General features: G+C 46.3%; 1 protein-coding gene across 3 annotated transcripts in view; it reads right to left on the reverse strand.

Moving 5' to 3' along the window:
- The window catches only part of PKIG (cAMP-dependent protein kinase inhibitor gamma), a 106,289-nt gene that overhangs the window by 12,175 nt on the left and 67,289 nt on the right, over nt 1-26,825 (reverse strand). Inside the window, exons 2-3 of one of the 3 annotated variants that reach the window (XM_081257759.1) lie at nt 26,385-26,557; nt 15,568-15,637 (exon numbers count right to left, since the gene is read on the reverse strand). The gene's annotated coding sequence lies outside the window, so the exon portion shown is untranslated. Of the gene's footprint in view, nt 1-14,615; nt 14,685-15,567; nt 15,638-26,384; nt 26,558-26,825 lie in introns of those variants that run through there. The other 2 variants (XM_081257760.1, XM_081257761.1) reach the window with 2 other exon arrangements.

Below are 26,825 nucleotides of genomic sequence, written 5' to 3' on the forward strand. Positions count from 1 at the left end.
AGAATAAACTACGGGCACTCAAAGATCAGACAGGGGAGACAGGGAGGCGTCCTGTAGTAGACAGAAAAGAACAAGAGACATGACCTTGTGCTATGAACCTGGCTCTGCCACCAGACCCTGAGCAAGACTGCCCCTCTCTGGGCCTCCGTTACCAGATCTGTAAAATAGAATAAAGGCGGGGCCAGAATTCTGTTTAAGGCAGCCCCCCAGCTCCAGCAGGGGGCGCACCCAGCCTATTTTTCTAAGCTGCCCTGAGAGAAAGAAGTTGCCCTAGTCGTGTTTCCGGCTCTTTCTCAGCAAAAAAAACTCTGAACTCTGAAGTCCCAGAGTGGTTCTTCTGTAGGTCACAGAAGTTTCACTTCTACACTCTCCCTCTGGGGAAACTGTTCAAAGCTTGAGAACAGGGCAGTGGCCTGTTGCAATAACACCAGTAACACAGAATAAAAATTATGATGACAGTTCTAACAATAATCGTAAAGGTAACGCTTATCAAGTCATCATGTTTTCCATACCTCGCTTACTAAATTGCCACAACAGCCTCTGAGGTCTGCGAGGTGAGTTTATAACCATGACTTGGGAAGGTCTCAGACGGACCCATACCCGCCAGTGGGAAGGAGACACTGGGCAGGCCACGCCAGCTCCTGGGCCCCTTCTCCTCAGTCCTCTTCCTCCAACTAGACCGTTGGTTCCAAGAGAACTGGTATTCCTGTCTGGATTTTCACCAGGCCAGACTGAAAGGCCTAATCCTGGCAGCTAACCATATGCTTCTGGCTGCTCCATCCTCAGATTCTCAACCAGGGCCTGGCAAAGAGCAGGTACTAAATAATTACTTGCCAAATTAAATCTGAATCTCTCTACCTATCTGTCTATCTTCCCTCCATCCCTCTTTCCCTAGCTGTGGAAACCATAAAGTGACTCACTCCTTTGGCCAGTGGGAAAGGCCTCTGCCCACTGTAGATGGCTGTGCTGACGTTCTGGTCCACCATCTCTAGCATCTGACACTGGGGATGGATGGAGTTACAGGCTCCATCTAAAAGGCCAGCTTCCTCCTCGAACTGGCACCCTGGGGCTTTGGCTCCTGCCCTTGCCTGGCTGACCTTACAGACTGCCCAGGGTAGGAAGCTGACTTTCCTGGCTCAGAGAGGGAAGTGTACCAAGCTCAAAGGCCAATGCTGCAAAACACCAACCATGGCCAGTGTGCTCCGGCTGCCATCCCCATCCCCACAGGGAAGACCAATTCCAAAGACAGGTCTGGGGGTGGGGTGTGTCTGGGGAGCTCTCTGACACATAGCACAAGCACACAATTTCGTTTTTCTTCAACATTTGTATTCTTTCCTCACTCTCTGCTCTTAAAGTCAACAGCCAAGGGGGAAATACAAGAAAGAATCCTCAGAGTTGGAAACTGCATCAGAAAACGGTGATTCTCAGACTCTGTTAAGGAGAGTATAAACGCCAGGACCTCTCTGAGGAGTGACTTAACATGATACATCAAGAAACCTCACCTTTTTTCATATCCTTGAGCCACTAAGTCAGCTTATAATACTTTTTTCTAAGAACGTAATCCATGTTGTGCGTGAGGATAAATGTTCAAAGATGTTCGTCACAGTATTACTTGTAATAGTCAAAAACTAAAGACACCAAAATGAGCTCCTAAGTGGGCATGTCACATGTCCTAAATGGACAATGGAGAAATATATACATATTTAACTCATTTGTATCCAAATGAAATACCATTCAGGTATTAAAATGTTTGTGAATTTTTTAAGAGACGGGGGAAATAGATTGTTCACACAGATTGTTCACATAGATTGTTAAATGAAGAATCTCAATGATATAATCACATATCAATATTATTTAATTAAATTATGAATGAGTTTTAAATTTTCTGTATTTTTTTTTTCAGTGAAAGCATTCACTTTATTTTTTAAATTATTTCATTTTTGTATATGTGTGTGTATGGTATGAAACTCAAAAAGTACGAAAGGGGCCTCCCTGGTGGCGCAGTGGTTGAGAGTCCGCCTGCCGATGCAGGGGATACGGGTTCGTGCCCCGGTCTGGGAGGATCCCATATGCCGCGGAGCGGCTGGGCCCGTGAGCCATGGCCGATGGGCCTGCGCATCCGGAGCCTGTGCTCCGCAACGGGAGAGGCCACAACAGTGAGAGGCCCGCATACCGCAAAAAGAAAAAAAAAAAAAAAAAAAAAGTACGAAAGGAGGGACTTCCCTGGTGGCACGGTGGTTAAGAATCTGCCTGCCAATGCAGGCGACATGGGTTCGAGCCCTGGTCCGGGAAGATCCCACAGGCCGCGGAGCAACTAAGCCCGTGCGCCACAGCTACTGAGCCTGCGCTCTAGAGCCCGCGAGCCACAATGACTGAGCCCGCATGCCACAACTGCTAAGCCCGCGCACCTAGAGCCTGTGCTCTGCAACAAGAGAAGCCACCGCAATGAGAAGCCTGCGCACCGCAACGAAGAGTAGCCCCCGCTCACCACAACTAGAGAAAGCCCACTCACAGCAACGGAGACCCAACGCAGGCAAAAAAAAAAAAAAAAAAGTATGAAAGGAAAAAGAGTAGGAGCTCAGTGGCCTCCTTGGACTCAGACACCTTCCCCCCACCAGGCAAGCACTTTCTTGTGTCCTCCCAAGATAATCCAGGCAACGAACATATTCCCTCCTGCCCTCCCTTCCTTCCTCTTTTATTTAAAACAAAAAGTTGTTTTCCATCTCGCTTTTTTCATTCAAAAATACTTCCTGGAAACAATTCCAAATCATCCTGAAGCCACTGCAGCGCTGATTATATACAAACTCTAGAAACAAACCCCAAGTCCTTATGCTACAAGATAACGTTTTTTTTTCATTGGTTGCATGGTGTCTGCTGTCTCACTGCTGTAGACCAATTTCATGATTTCTTGAGTGATAACCTTTGGGGTTGTTTCCATAAAAGTAGAATTGCCACATTAAAGGATATGTAAATTTAAAAAATTGAATAGAGCCAAATTTTCCTCCACAGCGGTTAACTCCCATTGGACATATGTGAGGAGCACTTTGCGGCACCACATTCTCATCAACGGTCTTTTCCCCCCCAGTCTGAAAGGTGAGAACAGTCCCCTACCGTTTCAGCTTGTACTGCTCCTGTGTGTGCAACTGAGCATCTTTCCACGTGTATTTCCTTTTCTGTGCATTGTTTATTCAAATCCTTTTGCCCATTTTTCTATTAGATTCTAGCCCTTTTTCTTATTGATTTGTAGGAGTTATTTATATATAAATATTAAGACAATTCGTCTTTTGCCTTAAAAGGCGTTACAAGTATTTTTTACTTGTTATTTATTCTCTGACTTTATTTCTGACATTTCTCCACATGCACATTTTTTCTGTTCATGTAGTCAAACTGATCCATATTTTACTTTTCGGTTTCCTGGTTCTGGATCATACTTGGAAATGTCTTCCCCATTCTGAGATTAGTAAAGAATCCTCCCTTGCTTATTTCTTGTACTTTCATGGCTTTATTTTTCATATGCAAAACTTTGACTGATCTGAAATTTATTTGCTATGAGGCATAAGTTAGAGATCGACCTTAATTTATTTTTTCCACTTATCTCAAAACCATTTGTGGAATCATCAAACTGAAAGGGCTCCCCGAGCTCATGGAGACAAGCCTCTCATTAATAGCTCGGGAAAGTGAGGTTCAGAAAGGGAGAGGGACTTGCCCAAAGTTCTTGATCCAGGAGTCCGACCTCCTGGTCCAGAGCTTTTCCCCCCACACCTTACTGCACCCCCGGGAGTCCCCAACAACAGGACAAATCTCTCAGGGGGCGTGAGGTTGGAAGGAGGCATCTAGTGCCGGCGTGCAGCCCCGCGTCCCTGTTTACTAGCTTGGAGACCTTGGACAACTGCCTTCATTTTTCTGGATCCCAGTTTCCCCTCAGCAACGTGGGGGTCACAATAACACCTCCTGCTCAGGGGGCTCTTGTGAAGGCAATGGGACAATGTGCTCAGAAAGAGTCTGACAAGACGTGTGGAAGGGAAGAGGCGCGCGATTAATAAGTCATTACTATGGTTCATTCTCACTGGGTGACTTATCAGTAAAACTGTCCTACTGACACTTTCTTTCAACTTCTTTGTTTTTACTGTTTAGTGGTGCATAGAAGGCCAAAACTTACACTTCTTTCTTTTGTGCTTTATGGTGCTGAGTGAATATAAGTTCCACAAAAGTGGCGCCCTGGCTGACATGTGTACTGCTATATCCGAAAGGCCTAAGCACAGAGTTGAAGCCCAATGAATATTTAATGAATGACTAAATAATAGAAGATGGTCTAGATTCCAGGGGAGAGCAAAGGCTGTGCAGCCCTGCATTATAACAGTGGCCAAGAGGTCTGGCTCAATCTCCATGCAGCAGGGTGAGCCCACAGCTTCCTTTTCCCCATCTGAATAATAAGGTTGAAATATGATTTCTAAATCTCTTCCAGTCCAGACATTTCATTCATTCATTCATTCATTCATTCACTCACTGTTTACTGAGCACTTTTTATATGGCAGGCACTATGCCAGGTATGGGGTATACATTGGAGACTAAAAAGACATTTACAATGTGATAACAGAAAAAGGCACTGGAGATCAAAACTACAATGAGGTGTCACCTCACACCAGTCAGCATGGCCATCATCAAAAAGCCCACAAATAATAAATGATGGAGAGGGTGTGGAGAAAAGGGAACCCTCCTACACTGTTGCTAGGAATGTAAGTTGGTACAGCCACTGTGGAAAACAGTATGGAGGTTCCTCAGAAAACTAAAAACAGAACTATCATATGATCCAGCAATCCCACTCCTGGGCATATATCCAGATAAAACTATAATTCAAAAAGATATATGCACCCTTATGTTCATAGCAGCACTATTCACAATAGCCAAGACATGGAAACAACCTAAATGTCCACTGACAGGTGAATGGATAAACAAGATGTGGTACATATATACAATGGAATACTACACATCCATAAAAAAGAATGAAATAATGCCATTGGCTGCAACATGGATGAACCCAGAGATTATCATACTAAGAGAAATAAGTCAGACAGAGAAAAATACCATATGATATCACTTATATGTGGAATCTAAAATAATGATACAAATGAACTTATTTAGGAAACAGAAATAGACGCACAGACATAGAAAACAAACTTATGGTTTCCAAAGGGAAAAGGGGGGGAGGAATAAATTTGGAATTTGGGATTAATAGGTATACACTACTATACATAAAATAGATAACCAACTAGGACCTACTGTATAGCACAGGGAACTATATTCAGTATCCTGTAAAATACTATAATGGAAAAGAATCTGAAAAAGAACATATATATATATGACTGAATCACTTTGCTGTACACCTGCAATACTGTAATTCAACTGTACTTCAATTAAAAAAAAAGAGAGAGAGAGAGGCATTGAACAGGTAAACGAATCTATCGTCGTGGATTGTGGTGAGTGCTGTGGAAGAAGAGAACAGGTTTCTCTGTGTGTGGACGGTTCAGTTAAGGCTGTATGGTCAGGGAAGGCCTCCTTAAGGATGTGACCTAGGGCTGAGATCTACAGAAAAGCTGGATAGAGGGTGATCCAGGCAGAGTCAACAGCCAATGTGGGTCTAAGTGATCTAACAACTCCTATCTCAGTCTGAGCCCTATGCAATGCTCAAGAGTGATGCTCTTTTACTCTTCCTCATCTTCGGGAGGTTTGGGGGCCTTCCCAGGGTGAGGTATTTGACCCTGAATGCCTGGGAGGAAAAAGAAGAGCCCTTATGTTCAGCTTCCCAGACCCTCAGTGGCCCAGGATCAGAGGCTGCACTCTCGCAGGTGCTTGCCCTGGGCGCTATCAGGTTTCCCCACGGGACTCGGTCTTCTCCCTTCTGTTTTTATTCTCCCCCCAGCTCTGTAAACTGAAGAGGTCCCAACCTCTGCCAAGAGCTACATGGTCTGTTCCAAGTCTGCAGCTATTAGTCCTCATCGCTCAGGCAGATTCCATGACAGCACCAAATTGTTTTCCAAATATACCAGAAAGGTCATTTCCTGTTTGGTTTTTTTTTTCCCCCTTTTTAAAAATTAAATATTTGCAGAGACCATACAAATAAGAAAGCAGACCATTTTGCAATGGACACAGAGCACAGAGTGGGACTTGGTGCCCTGGGACAGGCCTCCTGAGGGGTGGGGAATATGCTTTCTAAGGCTTCGCCGAGGGAAGAAAGGGCCATGGAAACCTGATGGAAATACCAGGGCCTCCTGAGCTGGCATTCCTCAAACTCAGAGGGAAGAGGCTTTTCTCTGTTATGGGCAGCCAGACCCACAGAGGCACTGAGGTGGGTAAAGAAGTCAGGGCCCCGGACTGAGCACATTCCCAGAAGCTGGGAAAGGGCAGGACAGCTGGTCCTGGCTACGTGCGGCCTGCTGGGGACCGGCCCAAGCTCTATCTAGTCCCTTAGGGACACCCCCAGAGCAAAGTCGCCAGAGAGGAACCCGTCTCCTGCCAGGGCAGGACCTGATGCCCGAGAGGGGCCTCCCAGTGAGGCTCCCTTTGGAGGCAGTTAGGCAGGGCCTTGGCCTCTGCACCCACGGGGCCAGAGACACGCAGCCCCGGGGGCAGGCGGTGGGGAGTCCTGCTTTGGGAGGCCGCCAGGTGGGAGGAAAGGGCAGGGTCCCCATGGACACCCTTCTTCTCAGATCTTCTCAGAGCACTCTCCTCTGGGGCCTGCAGGCCCCACCCCTGCTGCGCCTCCTCCAGCCTGTCGGGCCACTTCCTAACCTCCTGCACGAGGGCGCCTCCTCTGTCAGGGGCCCTGGTGACCCCTCCCTCACACCCCCCCCACCGGGACCAGGCCTGCATCCTCTTCTCTATCTGCCCCCTGGGGGGTTCTCACCCTTTGCCTTAATAGTCTGTGTTGGTGATTCCCACAGAGCCCCAAGCCTCTCTTAAGAGCTCTAGATGTGCAGCCTAACTGCCTACTTTGCCTTTCCCTTGGACATCTCCCCAGCGTTTCCAACTTCACGCGTCCAGTCACAAGCCCGCTCCCTGCAGCCTCCCTGAGCTCAGGGCCGGCACCCGCTGTACAGGCTGCTCAAGCTGGAAACCCGGGGCCATCACCCGTCACCGGGTCCTGTCGTTTCTACTTGCAGAAGAGAGCCTGAACTTGCCCCCTCTCCCCTCCACGTGCACCACCTGGTCGCCATCATTTCTCAGCTGCACCCCTGGTAGTGTCTCCTCACCACCTCCCTGCTCCCCTCTTGCCCTCAACCCAAGTCTGTGTTCTCCACAAGGGCCAGGGCGACGTTTGCACATCAGACACTGGGTCATGTGGTTCCGCTGCGTCATTCAACCTTTGATGCTTTTCCATTCCACATCTGGCAAGATCCAAACTCTACACCAGCCCCTGACATCCTGCACTGATCTGGCCCTGCCTCCTTCTGCGACCTTCTGTCTCATTTCCATTTTCTTCTCGGCCCATTTTGGTCTTTAATTCCTCAACCCAGCTATTCCTGACCTCGGGGCCTTCAAGAGACTGTTTATTCTGCCTGGAACATTCTCTGTCACTCTGCTCTTTATAGAGCCTCTTAAGTGGATTCCTGGCCCTGCCTTTTCAAATGGCCCTGCTCTGGGACACTGACACGGGGGCCCTACAGGTCGCGAGGCCTCCAGAGCCCCTGTGCCCACCACTACTGCATGTTGACTGAGCAACTGGAGTCTTGCATGGTGCGGTGACACAGCAAGGGCTTGAGGTCGTCTCAGCTTCTGTCCCTAGAGCTGGGCACCTCACTAGCCACAGAGTCCTCGTCTATAAAATGAGGGTGTGACAACTGCCTGGAAAGGTGGTTTGGGGGAATAATCAGAGCCAGTATTTACAGAGTCCTGACTGCATGCCACACTAAGCATCTCTATTTTTTTATAATTTTTTGGCTGCGTTGGGTCTTCATTGCTGCGCGAGGGCTTTGTCTAGTTGTGGCGAGTGGGCCTACTTTTCGTTGCAGTGTTCGGGCTTCTCTTGCTGTGGAGCATAGGCTCTAGGCTGCGTGGGCTTCAGTAGTTGCAGCATGTGAGGTCAGTAGTTGTGGCTCACGGGTTTAACTGCTCTGCAGCATGTGGGATCTTCCCAGACAAGGGATTGAACCCGTGTCCCCTGTATCGGTAGGTGGATTCTTAACCACTGTGCCACCAGGGAAGTCCCACTGCTAAGCATCTTTCAGGCTTTATCTCATTTAATTTTACAGCAATTCCCTGAGGTAGAAAGCATTAATCATTTCTGTCCTACAGAGGAGGAAGCTGAGGTATAGAGAGGCTAAGTACTTGCCCAAGGTCATATTATCCATGAGTATGGGGCAGGAGTGAGCCTGTACTATTAGGCCAGGAAGTGTAAAAATGAATTACCATCATGCCTAGCAGGCAGAAAGGGTTTGTTAAAAACTGTCCACTCGGGCTTCCCTGGTGGCACAGGGGTTAAGAATCCACCTGCCAATGCAGGGGACACGGGTTCGAGCCCTGGTCCGGGAAGATCCCACATGCCGTGGAGCAACTAAGCCCATGCGCTACAACTACTGAGCCTGCGCTCTAGAGCTTGCAAGCCACAACTACTGAGCCCGCAGGCCACAACTACTGAAGCCCGTGCGCCTAGAGCCCGTGCTCCGCAACAAGAGAAGCCACCGCAATGAGAAGTCCGTGCACCGCAACGAAGAGTAGCCCTCGCTCACCAGAACTAGAGGAAGCTGGCACACAGCAACGAAGACCCAACACAGACAAAAATAAATAAATTTATAAAACAACAACAACAACAACAAAAAACTGTCCACTTCCTTTTCTCCCCTTTTTTCTCCTCTATCCCCAACCTCATAATAAGGCGTTTCTGAAGGAAGGACAAGAAAGCAATAAAGTCCTAAGAAAATATTCTACAATGCTGGCTAAAGCATATACCCAGATGCATTTTACCCAAGCTTAAGCAAAATCCTGTTTAGAATTTCCAGCTATTATTTTAAAATCTTAAGAATCTCTTCAGTGATGTTGGGTTGATTCTCTGAACTCTGCCACCAAATTCTAATTTTTCTTATTTAGCTTTGACAAAACAAGTATTTGGGGGTACGCATTTGAAAACCCTCACCCACTCAGCCGCTCCGTCTCCCCCGTGGCTGGGCAGTGTTAGCACTGCCCGTAGGGCTGAGGGCTGGGCATTTGGGACAGTGATACAAACTCTTCAATCCGTGAAAGTCTGTGCTTCTATGGAGGTCTCTGGAAAGAGGCAGAATACTCCAACAGAATTACTGCTTGAGGACCAGGCTTACTGAGTCTCCCCAGGTCTTCTGTTGTTTACACATTACCTAAACTGGGTGAGGGCTCAGCTAAAAGGCAAGGTTCCCGGAGAATGGCAGTCCCTGTCATAATGTGGAAGGAGGGCTGGAAGGGAAAGTGAGATCACTTCCAAGCAGGCTGGCCAAAGGTCCAGGGTCTGGACTGAGCTCCAGCTCTGCTGATGCCAGGCCAGGTGGCTCTGGGCAAGGTCCTTCCTCCTCAGACCTCGGGGGTCTCAAGTGTAGAATGAAGAGGTAAGCTGGGCATCTCTGTGGTGTTTTTGAAACATGTCTGCAAAGTCTTTGACACTCCTCCTATCAAGAGGTGAAGTGTAATTTGTACCCTCTTGAATGAGCTGGCCATAGCGACTTGCTTCTAACTAACAGAATGCAACAGACATGACTTCCAAGATGGAGTTAGAAAAGGTGTCACAGCTTCTACCTGGCTCTCCCTCGGGACACTTGTCTTTGGAGCTGTGAGCTGCATGTAGGATACCTGAGGCTGCCATTCTTTAAGAAAGTCCAAACCAGGCCCGTGAAGTGACCACATGGAAAGGTCCTGAGACGGCATGGAGGGAGATGTGGCAGGCAGCCCCTAGCTGCGCTGGTCCCTAGCTGTTCCAGCACATGCCACTATCTGCAATTGCGTGGGAGATCCGAGCCAGAACTGTCCAATTGGGCTGTCCCCAAATTCCTGACCCACAGGAAAAAGCACAAAAGATAATACATTACTGCTGTCGTTTTAAACCACTAAGTATTGGGGGTGACGTGTTACACGGCAGTGGGTAAACAGAGTGATCTCTCATGTTACTTCCAGCTCGGGGTCCCTCTACAGTTCCTCTAGAAGTCTAGAGAAAGCGTACCCCAAAGCCGCTGGGGAGAATGAAAAGAAGAAGCAAGATGTTATCTCTATAAGATCAATTCATTCATCCATTCATGCAATGAACTTTTCCTGATCACTCAGTGTGTACCAGGCTTGGGACCAGATGCTACAGATACAAAAACAGTGAGACCAGCAGGGGTCCTTGAGGGACATTCAAGGTCTAGTTAGGGAGGTTGATCCAAACACGCGTAATTCTTAACCAAGCACTGGGGGCAGGGGCGCACATATCAGAATTCTGGAATCACTGGGGAACAGCTTCAAACTATACCCCTTGCCTCCGTCAGGGATCCTAATAATGCCAGGCGGGGAATGCGGTGTGTGCTTACTAGCCAACATCACTGCGCTTGTCAGCCTCTATTACCGATGGAAGATTGTCATGGCCCACACGTGTGATGAGAGCGCAAAGAGTTTAGGGACCACTTCTGTACACGAATCTTTTAAAACTTTAAGGATCTTCAAAAATCTTGGTCATTAAGGGCTGTAACAATAAGATGTACAAGGCAGAGCAGGGCTCAGGGGTCCAGTCACTAACTTTAAGGAAATGACTCCCTCCCCTCCTTCATATTTATTGCTCACTGGGCACCGGGGATTCAGCAACGAATAAACAGACTCTCTGCCCTCATGAAGCTCAAATTCTATTGGAGCGACCCATACTAACGAACAAGAGGGACACGGGTGCAGGGACCTGAAGGGAGGAGAGCAGGCAGATACCTGGGAAAGCGGGCCAGGCAGAGGGGACAGCGTGCAAGAGGTGAGGCCTGCATGGTGTCCAGGAAGAGGACAAGGAGGCCACAGGGCTGGGGTGCAGCAAGTCGGGGGGAGAGAAGGCTGACGGTGGCCGGGACCTTCCAGGGTCCTGGAGGACAAGCGTTGACCCGGAGTTTTGCTGATTTGACTTTACCCTTTCTGTGGCATTTCCAAACGGATGCTGTGACGCTTTCCTTCCGCGCCGGTTCTCAGAGCCTCCCTCTAGTGCAGGGGGAGTTAGGCCTGGGGGCAGTAAGGGCGTCTCTAGTTGGGGCCCGCCGTCCCGTCTTAAACCAAAGGAGAAACAAAGTTCGCCTGCCATTCCTCCTGCCGCCGGACAGAAGCAGAGCCCACAGTCCACACAACACAACACAGAAGATTACTAATGAAGTAAGAGCCTCCCTTGGAACCGGGAAGCACAACATGTCTGCAAGCCGGGAACCATCCGACTGGAGCAGAGAGTGTGTCCCCTGTGCCTTCGGCCCACGTAACCACAGTCTGCACTGGATTCCAGCCCCTCGGTTTAGTATTCCAGCCCTCTGCCCCCTACCTCCAGGCACTGGGTCTTCAGAGGACGGCCAGCCCCCGGGCCCCGTGTCCTCTTCCCTGACCCAGCAGAAAAGATAAGGGCTCCCTGCTTTGCCACCATACAGGTGCTGATACACTTGTCCCATATCTGCCTTCCCAACTGGTTCTAGAAGGATAGGCACCCTGACTCTCTCGTCACTGTATCCCCAGCAAACAGCACAGTTCATGACGCGTGGAAGATGCACAACAAATATATCCATATGAATGCGTTAATGAACAAACAAAATAAGAACTGAAGAACATTTGCACTCTCAAGCCAGTGATGAAAACCACCACACGAGGGTTGGTTCCTGACCAAACAAACAACAATGATAATAATAAAATAAAAATGGCTACCAATAATGGGTGTATATGCTACGCATCAGATATGGTAAGAAATGCTTTCCATATCATCCTATTTTCGCTTCCCTGTAGCCCTGCACAATTAGATCCCTTTTACACACAGCAAAGACGTCCTGGAGTCCCCGATTCACACCCAGGCCTGGCTGGCTCCTAGGCCCAAGGCCTCAAAGGCGGAGCCTCTCTTTGGCTCAGGAAAGCAGAGGATGTGGGAGCCGAGGACAAGGCGAGCTTCAAGGGGCGCAAGTGGCAGGAGGGGCTGACCGGGAGAAGAAAGGGAGGTTCTCCTCGGTCTCCACCTGGTCGCCTGTCCTGCTGGGGTTCTGCTCCAGCTCTGAGAATCACAGAATGTTCCTTCACTCCTTCAGTCATTCATTCAACACTTACTAAGAACAGACTCTTCCCAGCACTGGCACTGAAGGTACTTTGGGAGGCACTGCATTATCTAACCCTCCTAGTGGACAGCCCGTGGCTCAGAGAAGTTGCGTGGATCACCCGAGGTCCTCTAAGCAGTTAGTGACCAAGTCAGGCCTTGAACCTGGGTTTCCTCATCCCCGACTCCTCGCATTCTTCGGGATGGGTGCATTCTGGGGACGGTTCTGTCTCGATGTGGACGATACTGCATCTGTCTCATCCCCATCAGAGAACTGTTCTGTTACCAAACTCCCTGCCCCTCTGGCTTGTCTCAGTGCAAGTGGCTCTGCCCACCTGGGCCAAATAAGGCCACGCACTGTACTAAAAGGGAGAAGGAGCTTTCAGAGTGACTGACTGAGCACCCACCACAGTGCCAGGTGCAGAGCGCCTAATAAATGTTTTCAAAAAGAACGAATGAATGAATGAGTCAGGAGAGATACACAGTGGATCTGCTAAAGTGACAAGAGTTCAAGAGAGCATGTGGTTGTACATCCTCTGAGTGCCTGAGGGGGTCCTGTCCTGAACTTCAGAGTGACGGGCGACTACATGAGTGCCCTTCGCTTTGACAGCTAGAGCCAGGCAGACACAGAAGCAAGCCAGGGATTCCAATGACAGAAAAAAGACCCCATGCTGAACCACCACTGGTTCTGCCACCAATGGAGAAATGCGGCCCCACGAAACCATCATTGTTTTACAGCCACTCGCTGACAAGAGCCGGTTTGACAGGTGACGTTGACAAGTGGAAATTACTCAGAAACAAACTTGTCTCTTGCCTATGTCAACCCTAAATTTGGGCATATCAAAGGCATGCTTGTAGCTTCTTAGCTAATAAAGCCATTTATAAAATACATTAGAGTCAAATTTCATTTGTCTAATTATTCCTCAGGGAATGACTCACACCAGATCACCAAGATTCCCACACTGTTACTCTTTTAAGTATCAAAACCTTCTGTGGAGACAGAAAGCAGATTAGTGGTTGCCTAGGACTGGGGAGGGTTGGGGGCTTGGGAGGGTGATGAGTTAAGGGTGTGGGGTTTCTTTTGGGGGGAATGAAAATGTTCTAGAACTGATTATGGTGATAGATTCACAACTCTGTGAATATACTGAAGGCCAATGAATTGTAGACTTTAAATGGGTGAATTGTGTGGTATGTGGATTATATCTCAATAAAGCTGTAAAAAACAAACAAACAAAAATGCTTATCTGAATTACAATGGAGAGAAATTCTTCTCAGGTATTGCACTAATGCATTAGTATATTACCCACTAACCTTTTCTTAATGATTTAAGATCAGTGCTGTGTGCATAGTTTTTCATATCTGGTATAACATGGCAATGTTCTTAGTATTATTATAAGATACTGGGCAGTCGGCCCTACACTAAACAGCCCCATATTTTTTCTGGTTTATTTTTCTAAAAATGCCCTTTACTTTCACCATAAAGCTTGGTGGTTAAGCTCATGTGCTTGGGTCATGTATTACTTACTGACTTATTGGCTGTGTGGTCTCTGGTGAGTTACAAGGTCTCTCTGTGCCTCAGTTTCTCCATATGTAAAATAACAGTGCCAACCTCCGTGGAAAGTTGTGAGGATCAAATAAGATTAGGTGTACAAAGTATCTGACACTGTTCTTGGCAGTGGTAAGCCAGACTGAAATTTAGCTATCAACACTATTCCCACTGCCGTCAGTGTAGCTGCCGGAGCAGCCCTTCCGAGCTGCAGACTCAGAAACCAGAAAACCCACACAGTGTGCTCAGTGAGATGAAACAGGGGCTGGGGGTACAATTCCATGACTGGACTTTGGGACATCCTATCAGATGGCTCTGAGCTTCAGTGATATTAGCTAATTTGTCCCAGTTCACCCCTAAACAGAAAAACCTAGAGGCTTGGTGAGGTCGCCCAAGCTATCCTGGCACGTGGAAGGCTGCTGCCCAAGGGGACGCAGTGCCCCACACCACTTGAGGCTCTCTCAAGACCAATGATTCTTCCAATTCAGAGGTCACAGACACACTTGAGAATCTGAGGAAAGCTACAGACGTTTTGCCTAGAAAAGTATGTGTGTGTGTATGCATACAAAACTGTACCCATGTTTACAGGGAAATCTTGAACCCCAGAAGCCTGTTTAAAAACCCAGGCTCTAAACTTCATATAACCCCAGCACCCTCAAGGTTCAGTGGCTGGGACCCAATGCTCCCACAGCAATTGGAATAGAAGGTCCTCTGATCTTGGCCAGATAAACAGTCCTGGGAGCTGACTGCCGCATCCTAGTCACTGCAAATATATGCATCCAGGGGATTCCCAGTGGCACTGAGTCAGAACAGGACACAAACCTGGTGGCTCAGGAAGCTACTGTAGGGCAAGGCCCAAAAGCCTTGCTGATAAGCAGCTGGGGAGTTCCAGACCCAGGGCAGCTGCCTTCCAGATAAGATTCTTGCTCTGCCAACAGAGAAGAGGAATCTTAGGAGAGGTGCTAGAGGCAGGCGAGGCCAGGCCATGCCAGGCCAGGCAGGCCATGAGAGGGAATTCAAAGGAGCTGGAAACCCCCCAAATTCCCAGGACTACTAGGACTTGGACAGAGTATTAAAGGCTGGAGATTCTGCCCTAATGCAAGAGGATGGAGCTGGAAAGGGGTAGGCGAGTTGTGGACAAGGGAGGTGGGTGGACCACGGGTCAGAAGCTGTTAGAAAATGTTTGGATACCATAAAAATATGAACACTAACCCAAGGTGGCCATACTTCCAGGCAGGCCATTCTATGTTGTATGAACTGCATTTTTCTTACAACTGGAACGGACCTGCACCATCTCTCCCCATCAGATCACTGGGCTGTACTTGTTTCTTTGGGCTGGGTTTTGCCTGCTTTTGCTCCTGTATCACAGTATTAAAATTCCCAAAATGTGCCCTAGTCTTTATGAAAATACCTTTATAACAAACGATTGGTGGACAGGAAAGCTGGCATCATGCCTAGGTTTGCTAATAACTCCTGTGAATGACTCCATCTGCTTAAGTAGATGGCTGAAGAAACCCATTCTCTTTTAAGCCACCAGAAGTAAATTGTCTTTCTTTTGCTATAGAGAAACTATGTACATGGAATCATGATTGAAATTGCAGAGTGATACTATGTAACTTCTGAAAAGGGCCATCCTGCCTCTTCTTCATGGGGCCCACATTCCTCTCTAATTTCATTTGGAATCTATTTCTTTTCCCTCTTCAAACGGAAGTAAAGGTATTTCGGTAAACATTCGTGATGCTACAGTAGTGGTATGAACAATGTGACTACCCACCTGGTTTAGTTTCTTTTTCCAGCTCGCATCTCTTCAGATTTTCCACTGTTGACTAATCAATATGGAAATTCTAAGGAACCAGAAGAAAAACAAAAATTAGAGCTAGACATACTCTAGGGTTGTAAACTGAAACGGTCTTTTAGGAATAAAAGTTAACAACATCTATTAACATATTAACTGCACACATCCTTTGGATCAGTCAGATATCTAGGAATTTATACTATAAATACGCTCACATAAGTAAAAGAATGTTCAGTAAAACATATTGTGTAAAAGTAAAAAAAAAATAGAGAGGAAACAACTGAAATGTCTGTTAATAGGAAAAGAGTTAAATTATGGTGTATCAATATGATGAGAAATTACACAGCTGTTACAAAGAATGAGGGACATTTTGTCGTACTGACATGGGAAAATGTATATGCTCTGTTGGTAAAAAAGTAGTGTAAAATTGTATATATTATTGCTTTAAAAAAAAAAGACCATGATTGTTTATGCTTAGAAAAATGTACACCATTTGTGTATATACAAAATTTTTGTATCTACATAGAAAAAGGCAAACAGCAAACTATGAACAGCGGCTCTCTTTGGGACTCAGAAAAAGGAATGAAAGACTTTCACTTTTTACATTAACTATTTCTGTTTTAGTTGAAAACTTTTACAGAGGCATAACTTCCATAACTTCCATATAATCATTATACATGCTATCTAAAATTCTAAAATATCAAGAGTGGGGGCAGGGCTTTCCTGGTGGTGCAGTGGTCAAGAATCCTCCTGCCAGTGCAGGGGACACAGGTTTGAGCCCTGGTCCAGGAAGACCCCACATGCCACGGAGCAACTAAGCCCATGCGCCACAACTACTGAGCCTGCGCTCTAGAGCCCGCAAGCCACAACTACTGAAGCCTGCGCGCCTAGAGCCCGTGCTCCGCAACAAGAGAAGCCACTGCAGTGAGAAGCCCGCACAACTCAACGAAGAGGAGCCCCTGCTCGGCGCAACTAGAGAAAGCCCGCGCACAGCAACGAAGACCCAACCAACACAGCCAAAAAAAAAAAAAAAAAAAAAAAGAGTGGGGGCAAAAGACATTTTCAGACAAAAACTGACTGAGCAAGTTTACCACTGACAAACTCCAAAAACATTCTCCAACAGAAGAGAAATTGAACACAGAAAATAAGTGAGATTTTAGAATCAACAGTGAGCAAAATAGTAAGTATATTGGTAAATTTAAAGAAGTACTGATTGAGTGAAACAAAGCTAAATGAGGAGGTAAAAACGTATTTGATAATATTGACAATATTACATGTTTGACAATAATAACATTGAAGATGGAAGAGAAATCAGAGTTAAATGTTGTAAGGTTTTTGATTATTCAGGGCAAACACAGAAATACTGTTTAATTTTAGATAATACATCCATGATGCATATAGAAATTCTAAAGGTAAAAGCAACAAAATATAGAAATAGAATGCATAAGTTGCAAACCAGTTAGCATGCTCCTGGGTAGAAAAGCCTAATTATCCAAAAATGCCATCCTTCTCAAGTGACTACATAATTTTAATTAAATTCCAATAAGAATACCAATAGGTTTTTTTGGATGGGTGAATAAAAAAAATTACTTTAGAGTTCATATGGAATAATAAGTATTCAAGAAAATTAGCCAAGAAATAGTAAAGATAATTATATTAAAAAATAGGGGATCTGTCTTACAAGAAAAACTTACTATAAAGACATTATAATAAAAAGATACAGTATTAACATAAGAATAGACAAATAAGCTGTGGACTAGAATAGCAAGTTCAGAAACAGATACAATAAAGGAAATTATTTATGACAAAGATGGGTTTCAACACAAAATAGAAAAGATGGGGCTTCCCTGGTGGCGCAGTGGTTGAGAGTCTGCCTGCCGATGCAGGGGACATGGGTTCGTGCCCCGGTCCGGGAAGATCTCACATGCCATGGAGCAGCTGGGCCTGTGAGTCATGGCCGCTGAGCCTGCGCATCCAGAGCCTGTGCTCCGCAACGGGAGAGGCTGCAACAGTGAGAGGGCCGCGTACCAAAAAAAAAAAAAAAAAAAAAAAATAGAAAAGATGGCTAATTTAATAAATGGTGCTGGCCATCTAGAAAAAATCTTGATCACTACCTCTTGCTATGTATAAACATAAATTCCAAAGGGATTAAACATTCAGGACTAAATTAATTAAAACCATGAAAGTATTAGAAAAACATTTAGGAAAATATTTATGTAACTTTGAGGTGGGGAAGTTATTCCTAAACAAGGCAAGAAATCCAGACATTATGAAGAAAAATACAGAAACAAATTAATAAACATATAATAGATTAGGAAAAATATTTGTAACACGTATGGAATCCTTAATACATAAACACATAAAGAGCTCCTACTACTTGTTGAGAAAAAGGCAAATAATTCATAAGAAAAATGCGCAAAGGAAATTCACAGAAGAGGAAAATGAAATGGTCAATTAACGTGAAACAATGTTGAGTTTCACTAGTAGTAAAGAATATACAAAAATAAAACACCATTTTCCCATCAGCTTGGTCAGAAATAAAACAATAGAGATGGAAGGAGGGAGAGATGGAGAAAAGAAGAGAGAATATCTAATACTGGTAAAGACTTAGGGAAATGGAAGTACTCACATATTGCTGGAGAGAATGTAAATTATAAGAACTCTTTGTAAAGTAGGACAGTTTTATCTATTAAAATGTCAAGTACGCACAGGGAGATCAGCGCACAGGGAGATCAGCTCGGTGCTTTGTGACCACCTGGATGGGTGGGATAGGGAGGGTGGGAGGGAGGGAGACGCAAGAGGGAGGAGATATAGGAACATACGTATATGTGTAACTGATTCACTTTGTTATAAAGCAGAAACTAACACACCATTGTAAAGCAATTATACTCCAATAAAGATGTTTAAAAAAAAAAAGTACGTATACCCTTTAACCCAGCAATACTATTTTTGAAAATATAATCTATAAAAACAAAAGGACCAGTGAAGAAAGATATGTACATATAGATATTTAACGCAATAGTTTTCGTAAAAAAAATGGTAATAACTCGAGTATCTGCCAAAGGAGAAATGGTTGAATATACTGTGGTACCTCTAGATCTACAGCCCTGAAGTTATTTAAGAGTGAATCAAATCTGTACCTACCCATGATGTATTATTTAGTGGGAAAAATAAACTTCAAAATAATAAAGTACAATCGCACTTGTGACAAAACACAGTAACCACATACATACACAAAGTATCCATTCACGTAGGAGCCTGGAGAAAGGTATGGAAAGAGATACACCAAATTGATTACAGGGGTTATCTCAGAGGGATGGAAATGGGGAGCAGGGAGAGGGGAGAGATTACAAACTTTTTCTTTATACATCTTCAAATTGTCTAGCTACAACAAGCATATGCATCACTTTAGGGAAAACTAATAAAGAAAACAAAAACAACAACAAACTAATGAGAGCAGAGAAAGAATGCTGGTAAACTGTGTTGCACGCTACCCATTTATCTACATGGGATAGTTAACTGCACTTACTGTCACTTTCTCTTTTGGTCAAACAGAACAGGTCTTCCAACCTATCATTTTAATAGCCGGAAGACACATTTTTTAAAAAGCTTCATGAAAGGGAAAAAAAGTGCACTTTATTTCCTAAGAATTTATGTCACTTTTTAAGGGAAAAAAAAATTTTTTTTTACTTAAATAAAAATGCTCCCCTTTAAAAATCCAAAAGCAAGCCTAAAGCTCTGGCTTGAAACTGCCCTGCTTAGGTGGTGTGTGGGCTGCTTCTGCACTGTTGACTGTTTTTCATGGCTCTGTGCCCGTAATTGCCTTTCTCCCCAAACCCAATTAAATATACACTCGGGCATCGATGTTTGCTGGGAACCAAAGCCCAGTAAACCGCAGCATCTCTGCTCACAAGGCTCTCTTGGCCTCCAAGCAGATGTTCTGGCTTCTATATCAAATGGGTCCTGGAATCCAGAGAAGTGAAATGGACTATTTTGTAAGCCATTCTGTTGGAAGGAGAAAGGAAGGAAATGCTTTATCCCAGTGGATGAAATGAAAGAGAAAAGAGGAACAGCATTCACAACAAGCTCTTGAAGGAGAGCCACCTGTGCTGAATCTGCCATTTCGGGGTTGCCTGGAAGGTACACTCTGCCCTTTCCTGGTGGCAGGCTTCACTTTCAACTCTTATTTTATTTCACTGATAAGAAATTTTTCATTGAAATAATAATGATAGCTCATATGTCTACAGCACTTCATATTTTACAAAGCAGTTTAAGATACTTATTCGATCTTCACAATGACCCTGGGATCAGATCAGCATCATTCCCATTGACAGATGAAAATGAGGCCCAGAGAAGCTAAGGATCTTTTAAGGTCACACAGCAAGTTGGTAACAGAGCAGCAGTACAAACTCAGGTCTCCAAACCCAAGTCCAGTAGGGAGCTCACATTTGAAATCAGAAAGGGGAACTATAGGCAAGCCAATGAATAAAGACATTGGCCCTTGGGAGTAACAGATTTTTCCTGCCCCTTACGAAAAAATTACAGACTAGGTGGACTATTCTATGCCAACTCAGAGAGAAATTTTGCTCATATACTGGTATACAGCTGCTGGATAAGGGAAGGAAAATCCCCTACATCACCAGGCCCCTCCGTCATTTTCCTAACCTTCCCCCGATCCTAACCTTCCCCCTCTTTTCTCTTCCTTTCCCCTCTAGGCTTTAGCCACGCTGCCTCCTTTCACTTTCCCCAACATTCCACAGGCTTTCCCGCCTTGGGCCTTTCACCTGTGTACCTCTCCCTACCTGGAGTATTCTTTCCCACCCCCGGCACCCTCTGCCCCAACTCCTAGGCATAACTGACTCCTTATCTCGGTTTAAACACCACCTCTTCAGGCAAACCTGCCCCAACTACACTCTCCTCCGCATCCATCACTCATGCTGTTTATTTCGTAACACCACCATCAGCCCATGTAAGCTTCATGTGAGGAAGGACCATGCCTGTTCTATGTAGCACTGTCCACCTACCACCTTGCCCAGTGCCTAGCAGATATGAGGTGCTCAATAAACACTAGCTGAATACACAAAAGATTTACTGAAGTGAACCGAAGTCTCGGCTTAATCACTACTCTCTCAGGCCTTCCCCAGCACTGTCCCTCTCTTGGGGCACATAATCACACGTGTTAAGAGTCACCGAGTCTTTTTTTCCTATGGGGCTGTGAGCTACTTATAAGTCTTACTTACCTTGGTATTGCCCATAGCACCTCGCATAATACCGAAAACACAAAGGGCTCTTTACAACGGGTGAATTCACACATACGTACAGGAGAGTACAAAGGAAAGCCAGGGTCCCTAACCAAGCGCAGATAGTGGTTTCTTCCCCCACAGGGACCACAACACAGAACACGAGCACCTCTGAGATACACAAACAGGGACTCTGCCTAGGGAGAAATTAAAACGAGCTAAACTCCAGATGCAGCCAGTGTGCAGGTGAGGGGATGCGGGCATAAGCATGGACTGCTGATGGGAGCTTATACAGGCTGACACTTTCCAGTGGCAAACCGGGAATGTGTATCAGAGATCTAAAAACGGTCATGCCGGGGCTTCCCTGGTGGCGCAGCGGTTGAGAGTCCGCCTGCCGATGCAGGGGGCGCAGGTTCGTGCCCCAGTCCGGGAAGATCCCACATGCCGTGGAGCGGCTGGGCCCGTGAGCCATGGCCACTGAGCCTGCGCGTCCGGAGCCTGTGCTCCGCAACGGGAGAAGCCACAACAGTGAGAGGCCCGCGTACTGAAAAAAAAAAAAAAAAAAAAAAAAAAAAAAATTCCACAGCTACTGGTCTGCAGCTGTTTTTATGGTAGCAGTTGTGGCATTCCTCTGTGGGAAAGAAACTGTTACACAACTAAACACCTCTTTCTCAGCAAAATAGAAAGTGGGCATATGTGTGACAAACACAAGGAAAAAAAAAAACAAACAAACAAACAAAAAAAACAGTCAAGCCCTTTGACCTCGCCATGCCTTATTTGAAAATCAGAGAAGTGAAATCACTGGGTGATGATTTAAGTATGTTTTTCTGTACTGGCTCGCTTTTCCTTCCATGAACATGTTCCAATTTTGTAAACTGAAAAAAAAAAAGCCACAATATAAATGTTATAAAAACAAACCAACAGAAAACTGAGTGGTGATTTTAGACAACAGAATCACCCATCCCTAGAATTCCTTACTGAACATGGGAGAGCAGATTCCGGGTCCTCTAAGGTGGGGCTGCTGCATTTTGTGATGAGCTCCTTTCTTTCTTCTGAAGCCGAGGGGGATAGGAAGGTGCTGGGGGTGAATGCTTCGGCAGGAGCGGCTCTCATTTCCCCCTCATGCGAGTGCTGGCAAAGCTCTGGGCGTCAGGAAATGGAGGAGAGCGTTGGGGTAATCAACCCAGCTCAAGATCACGACCTCCGTCCACCTGCTGCTGAGCCACTGTAATTATTGACTCACCCACCTGTCCTCACGATGCCCTGAGAACTGCACCAGACCAGAGGCTGTCTCTTAATCAGCCTGTTCCTCTAGCCTTGGGCCCAGTATCCATCAGCCCTCAGCAGGTTTACTGAACATCAGAGACCACAGCCATAAAGTACTAAACATAATTACTGACCTAGCTCCCTGGGACATAATAAGAACGCGTTAGCAACCAAATACTTCATTTCTTTAGGGCCTTGAAGGTCCATTATTCAGTTCGGAAAAGCCAAGTTGAAGACCAGCAATTTCTTGGAAGATTAGAGACTTCTTTTAAAGTTAGGAAATGCTGGCCTCCTCCGGTCAGAGCGGATGTGTTTTCATGTGTGATTCGGAATGGCTCAGCACGGCAGCTGACTGCAACTTCCAAAGAAACCACTCTTTGAAGGGGCAGTTTTCATGAGGCATTTCGGAGAGATTTCCAGGAGGTAGTGAGCTCAGCCTTGGGTCGTGATTAATGACTTGTTTTCAAGAACCTTAGATTTTCCACGTCTGTCTCCACTTAGGAATCAATTCTGGCCCCTCGTGAAAGCACTCAGCAGAGTGAACTGGGTGAGCTCAGCCGCTTGTCACACTCAGAAAGTAACACCTGCCACCAGCTTTTTCCTTCAGTGGCTGGGCCAGGGACCTTGGGTCTCAAGAGAACAGCGCCCACTTCAGCTTTTGGCCTCATCACTTAAGTGGGTGACGGGAAACACTGCTGAGGCTTGGATTAAAGAGCCAGCATAGCAGCTCCAGGGCCCAGGAGGGGATGGGCGGTCGAGACTGAGGAGTTCAGAGATAACTTCAGGCTCCTCACGCAAACGCCACCCTGTGACTGAGGGGGCAGGTGCCTGTGACGTCAGCTAACTTTCTCTTTCTGGAAACCATAACGCAGCTAATCCTGAGCATGTATTTTTGGACCAACCAAGTGCATTACGAGCTTTATCCTGCTTTGTCCTCACAGCACCTGTCTGAGGTAGGTATAATTGCGACCTCCCACTTTTCAGAAGAGAAGCACGCTGTGTGAGGGGGGTAATCTGTCTGAGATGGCTCAACTTCTCCTTGAACCCTAGACTGTCTAGAGTGACAGGGACTGGGGACACCAACCAGCCCGGGGGCCACAAATGCAAGTGCCCACAGGGGCCAAAGGCCAGGCAGGAAACTAGAGAGCGCGACAGACTGGATAAGCATTCGAATTTAAACATAAATAAAAACCCAAACCAGGTACCTTCCTTCCAGAATATCACCTCCTCACCACCACCTTAGGAAGAGGGACGCCTTTATTTTATTTTTTCTCACTATTGTGGCCTCTCCCGTTGCGGAGCACAGGCTCCGGACGCACAGGCTCAGCGGCCATAGCTCACGGGCCCAGCCGCTCCACGGCATGTGGGATCTTCCCAGACCGGGGAACGAACCCGTGTCCCCTGCATTGGCAGGTGGACTCTCAAGCACTGCGCCACCAGGGAAGCCCGAGGGACGACTTGTTTAATCAGCCAAAGTCTTGAGATCCTGGGGGCTCAAGATCCTGGGTGAGGCCGGGATGGAGGCCCGGACCCTCCTGCTGCCCACGCCCAGGGGTGCTGCCCTGGCAGAAACAGTCCACTTTCAAAGGGCTTAGCTGCTGGGGAAGTTATGCTTCAGCTCTCAGATAGGCTAAGGGGCTTCACGAACCCTCCAGTTAACCACAATCTTAATCCAAACAAATAGTTTTAAATACTGCATCTTCCTGAGGGTTAGGGTCTCTGATGGCCTTAAAGAGAAAAAAAAAATCCCTTAAATTGCCAAGATCTGGAAACTTAGAAACTCAAGAGTCCAAGATTTGACTTCTTTTGCTTTTCTTTGTACTTTGGCTCTGGCACCCTTTCCCTGCAGCAGTACAGGCTGTGTCTTGGTGAGATGGAGGAGGGAGGGAGGGAGGCAAAAAAGGAGATTTCCCCTCCTCTTCTGCCTCTCTTTTGCCAAGCTAGGGAGAAGGACAGTGGGTTTTAAGTTAAAATTGACTATGATGTGTCTTCTCTGTACCTGTGTGCCAAGTTCTCTACCAGGCAAGGAGGTATAGTGACAGAGGAGACGGTGAATGTGGTCTAGTGGAAGCAGTGATGTCACGCCAATAATCATGTAAGCACAGCTCAGGTATGACACTCCCTGGTGGTCTAGTGGTCAGGATTCGGTGCTCGCACAGCTCAGGTGAACACTAGGAAGAACACTAGGAAGAACACTAGGAAGAAGTTCGCAATAATACGGGAATGTACAGTGGAGATTTACCCTGTTGGTGGAGTTAGGGAAGGAGGATACTGACCACCTGGTGTCATGTGACAGGATGAGCGTAACACGGGGCCTGGCCCTTAGCAGGTGCTCGGCACGGTTCATTCTTTTTTCTCCTCCCTCCCCGGTGTGCGCACACACCACACTGAGATTTTCTCCTTCAGAAACACAAAACCTGACGACACTTTCAACTCAGAAGTAACTTGAATTGACCTGTAGGCGCTGCTCGTAGAGTCCACTTGTTATTTGAAAGATGGCATGTTTCAATCCAAAGTGTTAACGTCAAGGGTACTAACTTAAGTACAAAAACTCGCAGACGACTTTTCTTTAATAAATAAATACCCCTTTTCCCAAAAAAAAAAAGAAGTAACTTAATATTGCCTGTTTTATGACCTCTTTTAATTCTCCTAGAGGCACCAGTATTCACCCACTCCAGGATCCTGAAAACTAAGGGCATTTTGCTCCTCAAGCCCTAAGGGGTCTCCTCAAAGGGGAAGGAGATTTCAGTGGTTCACTTCAAAATGAACTTGGGAACAGAGTTGACCCTTGAACAACACAGGGGTGAAGGGCACCAATCCTCCGTGCAGTCGAAAATCTGAGTATAACCTTTACGGTCGGCCACCTAGATCATGGGTCTGAATCCATGGATTTAACCAACCACACATCATGTAGTTCCGTAGCACATATTTACTGGAAAATATCCGCAGAACAGTAGACCCTCGCAGGTTAAAGCCATGTTGTTCAAGGGTCAACTGTAAAGCGATCATCTAGTTTCACCCCTCATTTAGGTACAAACGAGGAAACTGAGGCCCGGAGAGTGAAACACTTGCCCAAGCTTCCACGGTTTCCTTGGGTGGCCCTTCTATTATGTGGTGGCTCTTGTTTTTTAAAGCTGAAGGCTTTCTTCTTTAACTGTGATTTTTTTCAACTATTTTTACCTGCTAGGAGGCTAGATGGAGCACACACAGTACCTGCAAGCCTTGTATCTCAAGCCACCTGAGAACCCTCAGCCGGGCACCCACTGGTACCGCCCCCTCCCTTCCTCTCTGCAGAGTGGCTCCCTCGGTTTAAAATCCTGAAGACAGGGCTTCCCTGGTGGCGCAGTGGTTGAGAATCTGCCTGCCAACGCAGGGGATACGGGTTCGAGCCCTGGCCTGGGAGGATCCCACATGCCACGGAGCAACTGGGCCCATGAGCCACAACTACTCAGCCTGCACGTCTGGAGCCTGTGCTCCGCAACAGGAGAGGCCGCGACAGTGAGAGGCCCGTGCACCGCAATGAAGAGTGGCCCCCGCTTGCCACAACTAGAGAAAGCCCTCGCACAGAAACGAAGACCCAATACAGCCAAAAATAAATTAATTAATTAATTTTAAAAAATCCTGAAGACAGAACCCAACAAATAAAACGCGCAAAGACTTACATGTTCTGTTTATTTTCTAGGAATAAACAGCACATTTTTTAAAGGAAGCAATAAAAAGATCACAAAGCCAAAGTTAAAGATTTCGATCTTGGAGTTTCCTATGCAGCCACTGAGACATCAGGGCGAAAGTGCTGAGGTAACTTCATGAAATCTAATTGTACCTGTATCTTAAATTTAAAATACCGATGTTACATTTAAGAGGGGAAGATTATAGGGAATTTTCATTTGCAGAGATATTTCTCTCTACAATGTTTAAGATTTTTTTGTACCACCTTGGTAATCAGAAAAACAAATTAATAAAGATTTTCCAAACACCAATTTCTAAGGGAGGATTTATTTCCTCACCTATATTTGGGGCAAGGAGCTGCTTTCGAAGTTCTAGGTACTCTGTCAAAGTTCTTTGGGTAACAAAGTAAAACAGCATTTGACTGGAGCCCATCTGTGAGCCTTGAGGCTCAGACTCTAGCCCTAGGCAGTTTCAGACAAAGCCATAATTTTCAGAGCAATAAATCATAATATAAAAAATAGACACTGTGACTAACAGGCTGGAAAGCAAGCTCTCCAGAGAGCCCTGCCTCCCAGTCTGCTTCTCCCTGGGGGTGGCGACAGAGAAGAAAGTTCTACTTACAAGAGCAGAGAGTTCCTTCAAAGTCCAGTGGTCCTCAGTCAGAAGGGAAGGTCGAATTTAAGAAGCCAGCTTTCAGAACGCCTCCCTTCCGAGGGTAAGCAAGATTAGCAGAGCGGGCCAGGGGTGCAGGCAGGATCTCTCGTGCCCTCTCTCTCTCCCTCTCTCCGCGTCTCCTAAATGAAATGCACTTCAAGGTTTTAGTGGGTGTTTCCCACGTCTCGGGCCAAGTAAGTCCCCATTTGTTGTAACCCAATGCTCAGCCTGATGATGTCAACCACTCAGCTCCCTTGCTCAGTTTCCACCTCTCCGTCCACAGGAGAGATCCATTTCCTTTGGACAATGAGCTGCGGGGGCTGTAACTGCATCCCGGGCCGGCACATGTGCCTAACATCCTTCCTTCCATTTTCAACACTGCAGCCTTAGTGACAAAAGGCTTCCTAT

The sequence above is a fragment of the Mesoplodon bidens genome (genome assembly GCF_964165515.1).
Source record: "Mesoplodon bidens genome assembly, chromosome: 15".
In the NCBI taxonomy this organism is placed as follows: Eukaryota; Metazoa; Chordata; class Mammalia; order Artiodactyla; family Ziphiidae; genus Mesoplodon; species Mesoplodon bidens.